Genomic DNA, 13,213 nt, shown 5'->3' on the forward strand with positions numbered 1-13,213 from the left:
CTTCTGCAAGATGGGTGTGCTCCCCTCCCCACTTCTTGACTTGGGTTTCCCCTCAGTATCATTTACCTTTCTAGTGGCAATGACTGCTGGATTGTGGGGACCTCATCGCACTTCTGCATGGAAGCCACTGAATGATCACCTTCCTTTCCCTACTCATGAAGATCTGATCCCAGCTGCAGCAAGGACTTCCCTCTCAAAGTAGCTTTAAGAATTCACTTAGAGAGAGGATATGCATGTGTGGCTTAGGGGCACTAGCCCGTCTCTCTACCGCATTGCTTGGCAGCCTTGGTTAGCTGAGTGAATGACCTGTTGCATGAGTTTGCCTTCATCATCGTGATGTTTATCTTGTCAGCAGTGGACTCATATGGTCCTTTTGTGATTGGAGGAGCATTATGCTTCCTAGATTCCTCCATGTCGCAAAGGGTTTCATGGCTTCATCACTCTTTTTTAGGGATGCATAGTATTACATTGTGTGTATATATACAAGTTTTTTAATCCATTTTTCTACTGATGGGAATTTGGGATTAAACATAACTTCTAAGTCCAGCTGAAAACCAAAATATTAGTGTGATCCACCTTACTGAGATATTTACTCCATTACAGTGGTCTAGAACCAAGTCTCAGTTCTGTTGTAGGAAGAAAATAAACATCAAATGCAAATAAATTTATGGAAACATACACCTTAAGTTTTAAAAAAGGCAAAGGCATATGCAGATGAGGGAAACCATCACAAGGCCTTAATAATATCTGCGAAGTCACAGAAACTCTTAAAGAGGATATGGGTACTAACTTTGGCAGCACATATACTAAAATTAAAACAATACAGAGAAGATTAACACAGTCCTTGTGCAAGGATGACATGCAAATTTGTGAAGTGTTCCATATTTTTCTTTTAAAGGTATGGAGAAAAAGGAAATTATTACAAAAGCCTGATTTGGTGCAGATCATGGTTGCTTGTGGGGTTAGAGAAGCAAGAAAGGGTCTATGTTTGGAATACGTATACTATTGCAGATAGAAAAGCTTACAAGATTGATCTGAGCTGCCACCAACCAAGCCAGTTACGGTCTGACTCATGACCATGCAGACCGTAGTGTAAAAGGAAAATAGGGTATAGATAAGGAACTCTGCTGGCAAAATAGTTGTGCGTTGGGTTGCAATCTGAAAGGTTTGAAACTATCAGCTGCCAAGAAAAAGATGGAGTTTTCAGCTCCTGCACACAGTTAGTCTCTACAGTCTTGGAAACTCAGTTCTATCCTGTTCCACAGGGTCGCTATGAGTCAGCACCATCTAGGAGGCAGTGAGTTGAGGTAAGGTATAATGTTGACATTTGGGGGAGGTGTTTTGTCAGTGGTCTAAAATAATGTTATTACAAAGGATGCGTTTACTTTAGGACTGGTTGGGAGAACTATCGTGTATAGTAAGCGGTGGTAACAGAAGTTTTAGGGCAAATAGCATTCCTGGGAGTCTAGGTAGAAGAATCACATAAACCAGGGGCCCTCAAACTGCAGGACTAGAGCCATAGGCAGCTCTTTCGGTACATGCATGCGACTCTGAAGTAAAATTGAAAAATGCTAAAGGATGTTATTTAGATAATGCTCATTTCATTTGTAAAAATAATTTTCAGATTGTTATGAGGGACAGAATTGGTTCTTCCATCTCAAGTTTGCTGACCCCTGACATAGGCTATATGATTTGGAACAAGGATTCATCTTGGCAATATCCAGAAAGGTATAAGGACCCACTTTCAGAAGTTGTAAAGCTAAACAGCAAACTGAAATATATCCAAAAGATACTCATACAACATTACAGTTCTCATAGCTTTTCCCAAGCACAAACTTAATCTCTCGTTTTTATCAAGAGGTTAGGTATAGACTCCGGTCAGTAGTAGCTTAGTCGGTTTCAAGATGTTCAAGAAATAGACGACCACTGAATATGCTGATAGCCAGCAGCACTCTCTATCAGGCAAGGTTTAGGAAGAAGCATCAGAGACGTGTTAAATAGCATCCTAACACCAAGCCCTAGGACGGGTAGATAGGAGCAAGCTGAAGGCCAGGGGAACTGCTAAAGCATCAGCAAAAGGCTTTGGCACGTCTAGAGATAAGAACGTGGTTACTAAAGTTGGTAAGTAAGGGGGCTTTGTTACAAAGGTTATTCCTAATGCGTGTCAGACTACTAACCAAAAGGTCAGTGGTTCAAAGCTACCGGCCGCTCGAGGACGGAACAACTGAAAGAATGATCTACTTGTAACATATATGCCACTGAAAACCCTGTGCTACACAGTAGTCTCTCACATGTGTTCATATACAGAAAAGCACACCAAAGCAAAGTTACATAGAGAAAAACTTCAATCAAAAAGAAAGAAAATATTAAAAACTTGAACAAATTTAAAATGAGTCAAAAGGGAGACCACGTGATAAGATGTTGAATTTTAAACTAACTGCATTTGCATTAATCCACTTTACAAAAGCACTCTGATAGCAAGGCTGTGGGGCTTCCTTCACCTGAGTGTACTCCACATGTTATTTCCCCGTCGCTTTTTTTAAATGAGAAATCTTTAAAATGAGAGATTGGATGATATTACCTTTTAAGATAACTACATCTTCCATAATCAACTTTAAGTGCTCTCTGTCTATTCACATCCCTCAACTATGATTGGAGGGCATCAACCAGAGGCTTAATCCATGTATGGACCCTGCAAATGGGTTCTTTACTTCCACTGTCATCCCTAGACTTCTATAAACCAGGTGTTCCCAATTGAAGCGCAGACACCATTCCCTCCTTTGGATTTGGGTCTTATTTATAATACTTGGACCATACAGGCTGGTGTGTTTCTTTCATGTGAGCTTATTTGAACCTCACTCAGATGGGTAACTTGTTTGAAAGACTAACCTTTAAGACCCTAGAGCAGTGGTTCTCAACCTTCCTAATGCTGCAACCCTTTAATACAGTTCCTCATGTTGAGGTGACTCCCAACCATATTATTTTCATTGGTACTTCATAACTGTAATTTTGGTGCTATTGTGAATCAGGTGACCCCTGTGAAAGGGTCGGTCAACGCACACCCCCCAAGGGGTCGGGACCCACAGGTTGAGAACCGCTGCCCTAGAAGCTATTTATGATAGCCAGGCACCATCTAGTTTCTTCAATACACTTTGCTAGAACACTGATAACTTCAGTGATCTCTTCATAATGGTGAGCATCAAACAGAGCCCTGTCATAAGGACTAATTGTTCCTAGACTGAGGCTAGAATTAAGTGTGAACTCCAAATCCATTTTTATAACTATGGTTTATATATGCCTCTGGTTCACTTTGGAGACATCATTTTATGCTAGAGAACATTAATAATTCCCTTGTGGCATAAGGTAATTGATAGTATCATTAATTTAATCAGTGGCATAGAATTTAAAACACTGTTGAGAAAAGAAAAGTATACATGTACAGACGAAATACTGTTGAGAAAAAAGGAAATTATAAGCCGGCTACAAACCATAATACATGAATTATTGACTTGTACAGATTAAATTCTTTACTGACTGGACACTGTGTCCACAAAATACAGGGGTCGATAGGGCATTGAATATTTTAATAACAATCATTCACATTGGCTGAACCATACTTACCAGATTAACACATTTCATATAAACCAAGGAGGACATTAAAATTGTAAGTACATTCATGGGGTACCTTCGAGGCAAGAGATCTGTACTAAAGTAAATAACAGACCAGCACCATGAAGAGTCCCTTCTCTGTAGCTTAAAAAAGCACTTTGGCAGAGACACCCTCACCTCAGCTGGAGTCAGTTTTTCAAGATGCCAAACAAAATTGTGCAAAGCTCACCCCAAATCAGCTGTGGTAAGTGAATCTTCCTGGAAGTCAGGCCACGATGGGGGAGTGGATCATTTGTTATGTCTGAGAAGGCAATTACATTTCTGTTGGTAGGTAAATAGGCAGGAACAACCACAAACGATGACAATACCTACAATGGAGCCCAAGAGGAGAATATGTTCCTACTTGGACACTTGTGACCTAGTTTCTATCCAGCTATAGACTACTAGAACTTTAGACTGTTCTGTAGATGTGCACAGCATCCTCCATCAGCCACACCGGAAGGGCTTCATGTGGAAAACCCCACTGAGTGAACTGGGCTGTACTTCAAACGCACTTGTAGCTGTTGGACTTTAAGGCTGAAACTCCCTATAAGTTTTTCTAATCTGCCTTTGTGTACGTACATATTCCAATCATAGTCCCTTCCCCCTCCTATTTTCTGTTGTCTATGACAGTGATGGATTGAATTGCCCCAAGGCATGATTTTGTGGTGGTTTCTTTTGTTTGCTATCATCTATTAGCTGGAGAAAGGGAAGACTTTCTACTCCTGTAAAGTTACGGTCTAGGAAACCCACAGCGACAATTCGACTCTTTCCTGTGGGATCATTATGAGTCTGAATTAACTCGATGGCAGTGGCTTTGAGTTTTTTATTCAGTAGCTCCATGACCATGAATTATTTTGACATTACTGTGGCCCCTTGCTGATCCTTCATCACCATGATTTATCTTCAGCTTGTGTTTGCCTGTTTGAGAATTAATAAAGGGGTCGCTATAAAACAAATTTGAATTTGAGGCCTTTGCCCCCTAGAAGGCAGTCTTCTTCTCTTTCACTGACCCTCTTTTACCAAGCATGAAGTATTGATTCCAGAAACTGGTGCCCTGCCTGATAGCATTTCCAAAGTATGGCTTGTGAAGTCTAATCATTCTCCATTCCAAAGTAGTGTTCTGCTTGAACTTCTTCCAAGACAAATTTATTCCATCTTCTAAGAGTCCGTTGTGTATACACCGTTCTTTGCCATCACCTCAGTTCTCCAGTGTTCTCTGTCATTTGTACAGCTTTCCAAACCTGTATGCTTTCTCTTGACTATCAATATAGAGAAATAAGTTAAAATGCCCATGACTCCTTTAACTCCTCTGTAACTCCTAGTCATCTTTTCCTTGCAGTTCACAAATGTCGTCATAGTCATGCTGTGCCATTTTGAAAGGGTTTTTTCCCCCTAAGGGAGTACATACTATTGAATTAATAGTTTTGGTTTGTTTTTTTTAGCACCTAGTATTTTAAGAACTAAAAAGAACATAACCGTTATTTTGGCCTTCAGGCCATTTTTCCCCATTGGCCCTCAGGTACTCTTGTTGATGACTTTTGACTGGGTTAGCAATTTGTGTATCATTCACCCAAACAACTACCAAATTCACTCGAACAATGAATATTAATGAAGGACACTTAGGTTAATTTTAGGTTTTAGGAATTAGCTTTAAAAATATATATTAGATTTAAGGGGGGGGAAGGTATTAAGTAAAGTAGACCAGCTACTGAATATGGGTGTACTTTTATTAACCTGCTCCTTGTAATAAAAGGATTATAGCCCTAATCGGAAATCCGTGCCAATGTGCTCGAGGGAAATGGCTGCATTTGTTTTGTAAAAGGTCCAGAACATTAACACAATGCGAGATTATTGTCATTTATAGGCAAGTGAGACTGCCAAGAGGATTAGAAAACTGGTTTAAATATCATTTTCCACTTCTTTATTGGTGGCGGTTTCTGAACATTCATAATAGTAATGTTAAACCCGCTAAAGATTTAGTTGTTTTTTTTTCAACTTTGGAAAGTTCAAAAGCAAAGCTGAATCTTTTGAAGGTCTGAGTTCCCATTACACATTGGTAGTCAGTTGTCCCAAAGCTGCCCTTTTCCTCCGAGGCTCTGGTAAAGCGAGGGTTTTCAGCTGCGTTTCATGATCTGTTCAGTGGCAGGCTTTGATAAATGGTGAGGCTTCACTGGGGCCATACCAAGGGAAAATCTCTAAGTTTCAGATCTGGCCCATTAGATCTTTTCTTTTCTTTCTTTTTTTTTTTTTTCTAGCTCTGGCCTTTTTTTTTTTTTTTAAACAATTTATTGGGGCTCATACAATTCTTATCACAGTTCATACATATACATACATCAATTGTATAAAGCACATCTGTACAGTCTTTGCCCTAATCATTTTTTCTCCTCTTTTCTTTTTTTACATTTTATTAGGGACACATACAACTCTTATCACCATCCATACATTCCCTGCCCCAATCATTCTCAAAGCATTTGCTCTCCACTTAAGCCTTTTGCATCAGGTCCTCTTTTTTTTCCCCTCCCTCCCCGCTCCCCCCTCCCTCATGTGCCCTTGGTAATTTATACATCGTTATTTTGTCATATCTTGCCCTATCCGGAGTCTCCCTTCCACCCCTTCCCTGCCGTCCCTCTCCCAGGGAGGAGGTCACATGTGGATCCTTGTAATCAGTTCCCCCTTTCCAACCCACTCGCCCTCCGCTCTCCCAGAATCGCCCCTCATACCCTTGGTCCTGAAGGTATCATCCACCCTGGATTCCCTGTGCCTCCAGCCCTCATATGTACCAGTGTACAACCTCTGCCCTATCCAGTCCTGCAAGGTAGAATTCGGATGATGGTAGTTTGGGGGGAGGAAGCATCCAGGATCTGGGGGAAAGCTGTGTTTTTCATTGGTACTACATCACACCCTAATTGACCCATCTCCTCTCCTGAACCCCTCTGTGAGGGAATCTCCATTGGCTGACACTTGGGCCTTGGGTCTCCACTCTGCACTTCCCCCTTCATTCAATATGGTATATATATAGACACACACATATACACACACACACATATATACATATACACACATATATCTTTTTTTTTTTTTGCATGATGCCTTATACCTGGTCCCTTGGGCACCTCGTGATCGCACTGGCCGGTGTGCTTCTTCCATGTGGGCTTTTTTGCTTCTGAGCTAGATGGCCGCTTGTTCACCTTCAAGCCTTTAAGACCCCAGACACTATCTCTTTTGATAGCCGGGCACCATCAGCTTTCTTCACCACATTTGCTTGTGCACCCATTTGTCTTCAGCGATCCTATCATGGAGGTGTGCAGTCAATGATATGATTTTTTGTTCTTAGATGCCTGGTAACTGATCCCTTCGGGACCACTCGATCACACAGGCTGGTGTGTTCTTCCATGTGGACTTTGTTGCTTCTGAGCTAGATGGCCACTTGTTTATCTTCAAGCCTTTAAGACCCCAGTCGCTATCTTTTGATAGCCGGGCACCATCAGCTTTCTTCACCACATTTACTTGTTCACCCACTTTGGCTCCAGCCATTGTGTCAGGAGAGTGAGCATCATAGAGTTCCAATTTAATAAAAGAAGGTATTCATGCATTGAGGGAGTGTTTGAGTAGAGGCCCAAGGTCCTTCCGCCACCTTAATACTTGACCTATAAATACAGACACATCGATCTATTTCCCCATCCTCCTATATATATTTGCATGTACATGTCTTTGTCTAGACCTCCATAAATGCCCTTTGACTCCTAGCTCTTTCCTCCATCTCCCTTGACTTTCCTCCTGCCCTACTACCATGCTTCGTCGCCACCTGGGCTAGAGTATACCTCTTCTCTAAGCAACCTTACCCGTGATCATTTCCCACCAGGCCTGCCACTCCACCCTCTCTACCATTTGGGGTCCCATGTTTTTCCCTTGTCCCTGTGTTTGTTAACACCACTTCCTTACCCCCCTACCCCCCCACCCCAAGTCCCCCCGAAACTGTCGGTCCTGTTGTTTTTCCTCCAGATAGTTCATCCAGCCTGTCCTATTTCAGACAGACCTGTGGAGACACTAACATGCAAGAAAACAAGACAGAGGAAAACAAAGCAACAGTATACAACCAGACAACAAAGCAACAAAAACAAACCACTGACAAAGAACAGAACAAAACAGTTCACAAGAGAAAAGCTTGTAGTTAGTTCAGGGATCTTTGCTGGCCCTTAGGAGCATTTTCCAGTCCAGTCTGTTGGGGCACCACGCCCTGGCCCCAAAGTCCACTTTAAGCATTCCCTGGGGACCTTGCCACTCCATTCCCTTGCTGTTCCGCTGCACTCCCCAGTGATTTGCCTCGGTGTGGTGGGATCAGGTCAGGCGCAATTCCCACACTGTGTCTCCGGTGCAGTCCCCTGTATCGCCCTTAGTCACTGATTGGCATCATTTCTCATAGTGGGGCCAGCCATGTTGTTCTCTCTGTGGACTGGCTGCTCTACTCAGGAACATCATCCTCACGGCCTCGTGGGCCAGGCTGTGCTCCACTCTCTCCTCCTGCCCCTTCATCTTCTCCCGTGTGCTGTTTAGATCTTTTCTTAAAAAAACAGTCTCTTGACAAATTACAGAAAAAGAACCATGTAGGCTACTAAAAGTGTTTGAAGCAAGTTTGTTATATGTATAATATATGCTAAACATGAGTAAATCATTCTAAATCATATTTGTCTCTAAGCAATTTCAGATAAAGTAATCTTCCAAGTAAGTTATTATTTTATACTTCATTTATTTGTTTGTAGTAGGTGCATACGAAGTATCTGCTGAATGAATGGATTTGTATAGTTCCTTAATTAATCTTAAACACTTCATTTTGGAAGCTAGACATGATTAGAGGTGAATGTAAATAATAGAATTTTGTTTAATACCATTTGAATTTTTGTTTAGAAATATTAAAAACAAAAATTTTACAATACCTTATCTTTATAGCTCACATTTCAGTTCATGATTGAGGAACATTTGGTCTGAAATCGGTCCTGAGTTTGATAGGATGGAACAGTCTGAAAGGCTTTCATCATGGTGGCCCAGGGATGAGTTAGCAGTAAACTTGTCTCCTGCAGGTCAGCGCACAGAGTTACTATAATTGAAAGAAAAAGAGCCCTGTTGCTGTAAGGGGCTGTGCATGCCATTCAGCTGTTAACCACGAGTCCCGCAGCTTGAGACCACCGTCTGCTCCGCAGGAGAAAGATGAGTCTTTTCCCTTAAAGACTCAGGTTCAGAAACCCACAGGGGTAATTTTACTCTGTCCCATGGGGTCGTTAGGAATCAGAATCATCTTGAAGTCAGTGAGTTTAGTCTTTTGGAGGTTTGCCTTGCTGGATAATGTAACACTATGGTAGATGAACAGAAAGCAGTGGAATATATACTAGCTACTTCTTGGATTGACAAGTGAGCATTTTCTCTACTTATTTGGGAATCCAAAAGAAATTTTGAACCAGATTAAATTAATCAAGTCTTGACTGCCTACTTGAGGTCTCCATTCTGGGAGAGTTCATTGTTGGACTTGGATTTAGAATCCTGGGAAAGTTAGGCATTTGCATAAAATGCAATTTTAGGTGTCCCATTACTGCTGTGGAGCACAAGTGACTATTTTGGGCCTCAGAATTGTGGGAATTTCTATTTATGCTTATTTGTACCCAGCACATTTAAAATTATTTGGGAACGTGTATTTATATTTCTATTCCGGTAGAGAGATAAAGAAATGAGGCTAAAGCTTACTGCCATCGAGTTGATGCCCAGTCATTGACTCTATAGGACAGTGTAGAACTCCTTTTTTGAGTTTCTGAGAGTGTAACTCTCTATGGGAGTAGAAAGGCCTGTCTTTCTTCTAAAGAGCACCTAGTGGTTTACAACTGCCGGCCTGTGGATCGCAGCCCAACACATAACCACTACACCACCAGAGCATCTTAAGGAGCTAAAGGCCTATTTTAATTCTAAACACCCTCATTTTATGTGCATAGGTAAACACTCCTGATATAAGGTGGAAGATAATTATTAAAACCAATAGTAAGCATTGCATTTAATTACAGTTCATTAGGAGCATTCTCTTCAAAGCAAGGTTTAAGCAAAAATGACTAATATTCATGGTATTATTCACTATCATTTTTTTAGAGTCTGAGACTTCTTATGCAATCATGAAGATGGTTCACTATCTGGCAACATTTTATTCTGTTATATGTAAAGTTGTCAGTCAGAGCCAACTTGACGTCAGCTTTTGGTAGTCCCAAGAAATGTACCTGAAAGTTTTTAATTTAAATTAATGAGGAAATTTGACAAATTATTGTTGTTGTTTGGTGCCCTCAAGACTGTTCTGATTCATAGCAACCCTTCCCACAGCAGAAAGAAACACTGCCCAGTCAAACACCGTCATCACAATTATACTGATGCTGGAGCCCATTGTTGCAGCCACTGTATCAGTCCATCTCCTTGATAGTCTTTCTCTTTGTCGCTGAGTCTCCACTTTATGAATGAAGCATGACGACCTTTTCAGGGACTGGTCTCTTCTGATAGCATGTTCAGAGTACCTGACATACAGTGTCGCCACCCTCACTTCCAAGGCGCATTCTGGCTGTACTTCTTCCAGTGTATATTTGTTTGTTCTTCTGGCAGTCCGTGGCACTTTCCTTCTTCTTCCTTCAGTACCATAATTCAAATGCACCAGTCCATCTTTGGACTTCCAACTTCAAATACATGTGAGGCATTTGAAGATACCATGATTTGAGCTAGGCCAACTTAGTCCTAAAAGTGACATCCTTGCTTTTTAACAAATTGCGGATGGATCCGCACTTGTTGAAAAGTGACATCTTGTATACTCCATTCATCTAATGCAATCCGTTGTTTGATTTTTTGACTGCTGCTTCCGTGATCACTGACTGGATACAAACAAAATTAAATCCTTGGCAACTTTGACCTTTTCACTATTTGTCATGATGTTGTCTATTGTCCAGTTGTGAGGATTTTGGTTTCCTGTCTATTGAATTGTAATTCTTATTGAAGACTATAGTCCTTGAACTTCATCAACAAATGCTTCAGGTCATCCTCATTTTCACCAAGCAAAATTGTACCATCTGCATATTGCAGGTTGTTAATAAGCCTTCTTCCAATTCGAGTGCCACATTCTTCTTCATATAGTCCAGCTTCTCTGATTATTTTCTCAGTCAGTATAGGGATTGAATAAGTATGCTGAAAGGACACAACTCTGACACACACCTTTCCTGGTTTTAAACCATGCAGTATTCGTTTGTTCTGTTCATTCAGCTGCATCTGGGTCCGTGAACAGATTCCACATGAACATAATGAAGTGTTCTGGAATTTCCATTCTTCTTAATGTTATCCATAGTTTGTTATGACTCATATAGTGGGATACCTTTGCATAGTAAAAAAGAAAAAAAAAGGAGAAAAGACCCTACAAATATCTCTTTGGTATTCTCTGCTGGTAGCCAAGATCCATCCAACACTATCAATGATACCCTGTTCTCCATGTCCTCTTGAATCAACTTAAATTTCTTACAACTCCTTGTTGATGTACTGCTCCAACTGTTTTTGAATAATGCTCAGCAAAATTTTACTTGCATGTAATATTAATAATAGTGTTCAGTAATTTTTCTATGCTGTTGGGTCACCCTTCTTTGTAATAGGTACAAATGGAGATCTCTTCCAGTAATTTGGCCAGGTAACTGTCTCTCAAATTTCTTACCCTAGAACAGCGTTTCTCAACTTGTGGGTCATGACCCCTTTGGGGGGTCCAATGACCTTTTCACAGTGGTCACCTAAGACTATGGGAAAACACCGATTTCTGATGGTCTTGGGAACTGAGACACTGCTCCTCTATCCATATCCAAGAGGGTCCGCCCACATGCAGATATACCACATATGAGTACCAGGCATGATGACATCATCGCGCCAACCCCATCACATACACCCCATACAAATACAGGTGTATGTGACAGGATTGACAACCATAATGTACTTATGCAGACCAGTCACACATGTGTAGAGAGCAACTACTTTGTAGAAAGCCGCTGCTGTGTTGAAAGCAACTATGCTATTAAAAGCAGCTACTGTGTAGAAAGCAGCAGTATTGGAGATGAAAATGACACTTCATGAATTATAATTCCTGGGTAAATGTAAAATCACACAGGAACTTAATCTGGATGCTGATTGGTCTTTTTATATTCAGCTGTGGTTGATGTGAATACTGCCCCCTTATAATAGTAACAGGTATGTAAAAACAACAACACAGAGAATGGTAGATCATAGGACACTTTAATAAACTATATTGACTGAACTGTGCCATGTATCATCTTTTGTATTATTAAAGCAATTGTTACATATTATTTTCATTAGCAAACCATCCCACGATAATGGATCATGTAGAGAAGAACGTTAAGAAAAGAAAATATAGTGAGGATTTTTTACAGTACGGTTTTACCTCAAAAATTACAGCAGGAATTGAGAAACTGCAATGTGTTTTTTTGTTGTGAAGCTCTATCAGCCGGAATCTATGAAGCTGAACAAACTAAAATGCCATTTTGATAGCAAGCATCCAAGTTTTGCCGACAAGGATACCAACTATTTTAGAAGTGAAGCTGATGGACTCAAGAAAGCCAGACTTGACACTGGTGGCAAGCACCACAAACAAAATGTAGCAGCCGTTGAAGCTTCATATTTGGTGGCACTCAGAATCTCCAGAGCTATGGAACCTCACACCATGGCTGAGGATTTACTGTTGCCAGCAGCCACAGACATTGTTCAAGTTACAATCGGAGACGAATTTGTTACGAAACTGAGTACAATTCCCTTGTCTAACAGCACTGTCGTCAGAAGAATAGATGACGTGTCAGGTAATGGAGAAAATTAAATTCTGCTCCACTTATAATATTTAGCATCCTGCTTGACGCATCTACAGACGTTGCAAACTGTTCACAGCTACTGGTTTATGAGAGTCATATTAATGATGGCAACTTTAAAGATGAGTTTCGTTTTTGCAAACCTCTTGGAACAACAGCTACTGCATATGGTGTATTTGATACAGTTGGTTCTTTTCTGAAAGAGCATAAGATCTCTTGGGAAAAGGTTTGTGGTTTTTACACAGATGGTGCTCCAGCTATGCTAAGATGTCGTCTGGATTTCAACTTTTGGTCCTGAATGAGCCACCAAAAGTCATCGGAGCTCACTGTGTGATTCATTGGCAAATATTAGCAATGAAGATGCTGCCACAAGAGTTACACGAAGTAAGGAAAAGCATCACAAGTTTTGTTAATTTTGCAAAGGCGAGCACTTTACACAGTCGACGGTTTTCTCAACATGCAATGCGTAGGATACTCTGAATAATTCTCTGTTATTTCCCACCGAAGTGAGAAAGTTCTCGAGAAGAAAAGTTTTAAACGTGTTTTTGAGCTTCATGATGAACTCAAAATGCCTTTTAATCAGAAAGTCAGACTACAGTTGGAAGCACTTTTCAATGATAGAAGTGAACTGTAGAAAATAGTTCACTTGGTTGACTTCTTTGCCATACCCTGATATTTCTGAAAAAAATCCGATC

At 40.7% G+C, this 13,213-nt stretch overlaps 1 protein-coding gene and 1 non-coding gene across 3 annotated transcripts in view; both read left to right on the forward strand.

Moving 5' to 3' along the window:
- Positions 1-13,213, forward strand: part of MICU3 (mitochondrial calcium uptake family member 3) — a 114,171-nt gene that overhangs the window by 30,377 nt on the left and 70,581 nt on the right. The gene's annotated exons all lie outside the window — the stretch shown is intronic.
- LOC142455710 (U6 spliceosomal RNA) lies at positions 783-889 on the forward strand. Its single transcript, XR_012785858.1, has one exon. It is a non-coding gene; the product is annotated as a U6 spliceosomal RNA (small nuclear RNA).

This window comes from Tenrec ecaudatus, chromosome 8 (genome assembly GCF_050624435.1).
Source record: "Tenrec ecaudatus isolate mTenEca1 chromosome 8, mTenEca1.hap1, whole genome shotgun sequence".
Taxonomy (NCBI): Eukaryota; Metazoa; Chordata; class Mammalia; order Afrosoricida; family Tenrecidae; genus Tenrec; species Tenrec ecaudatus.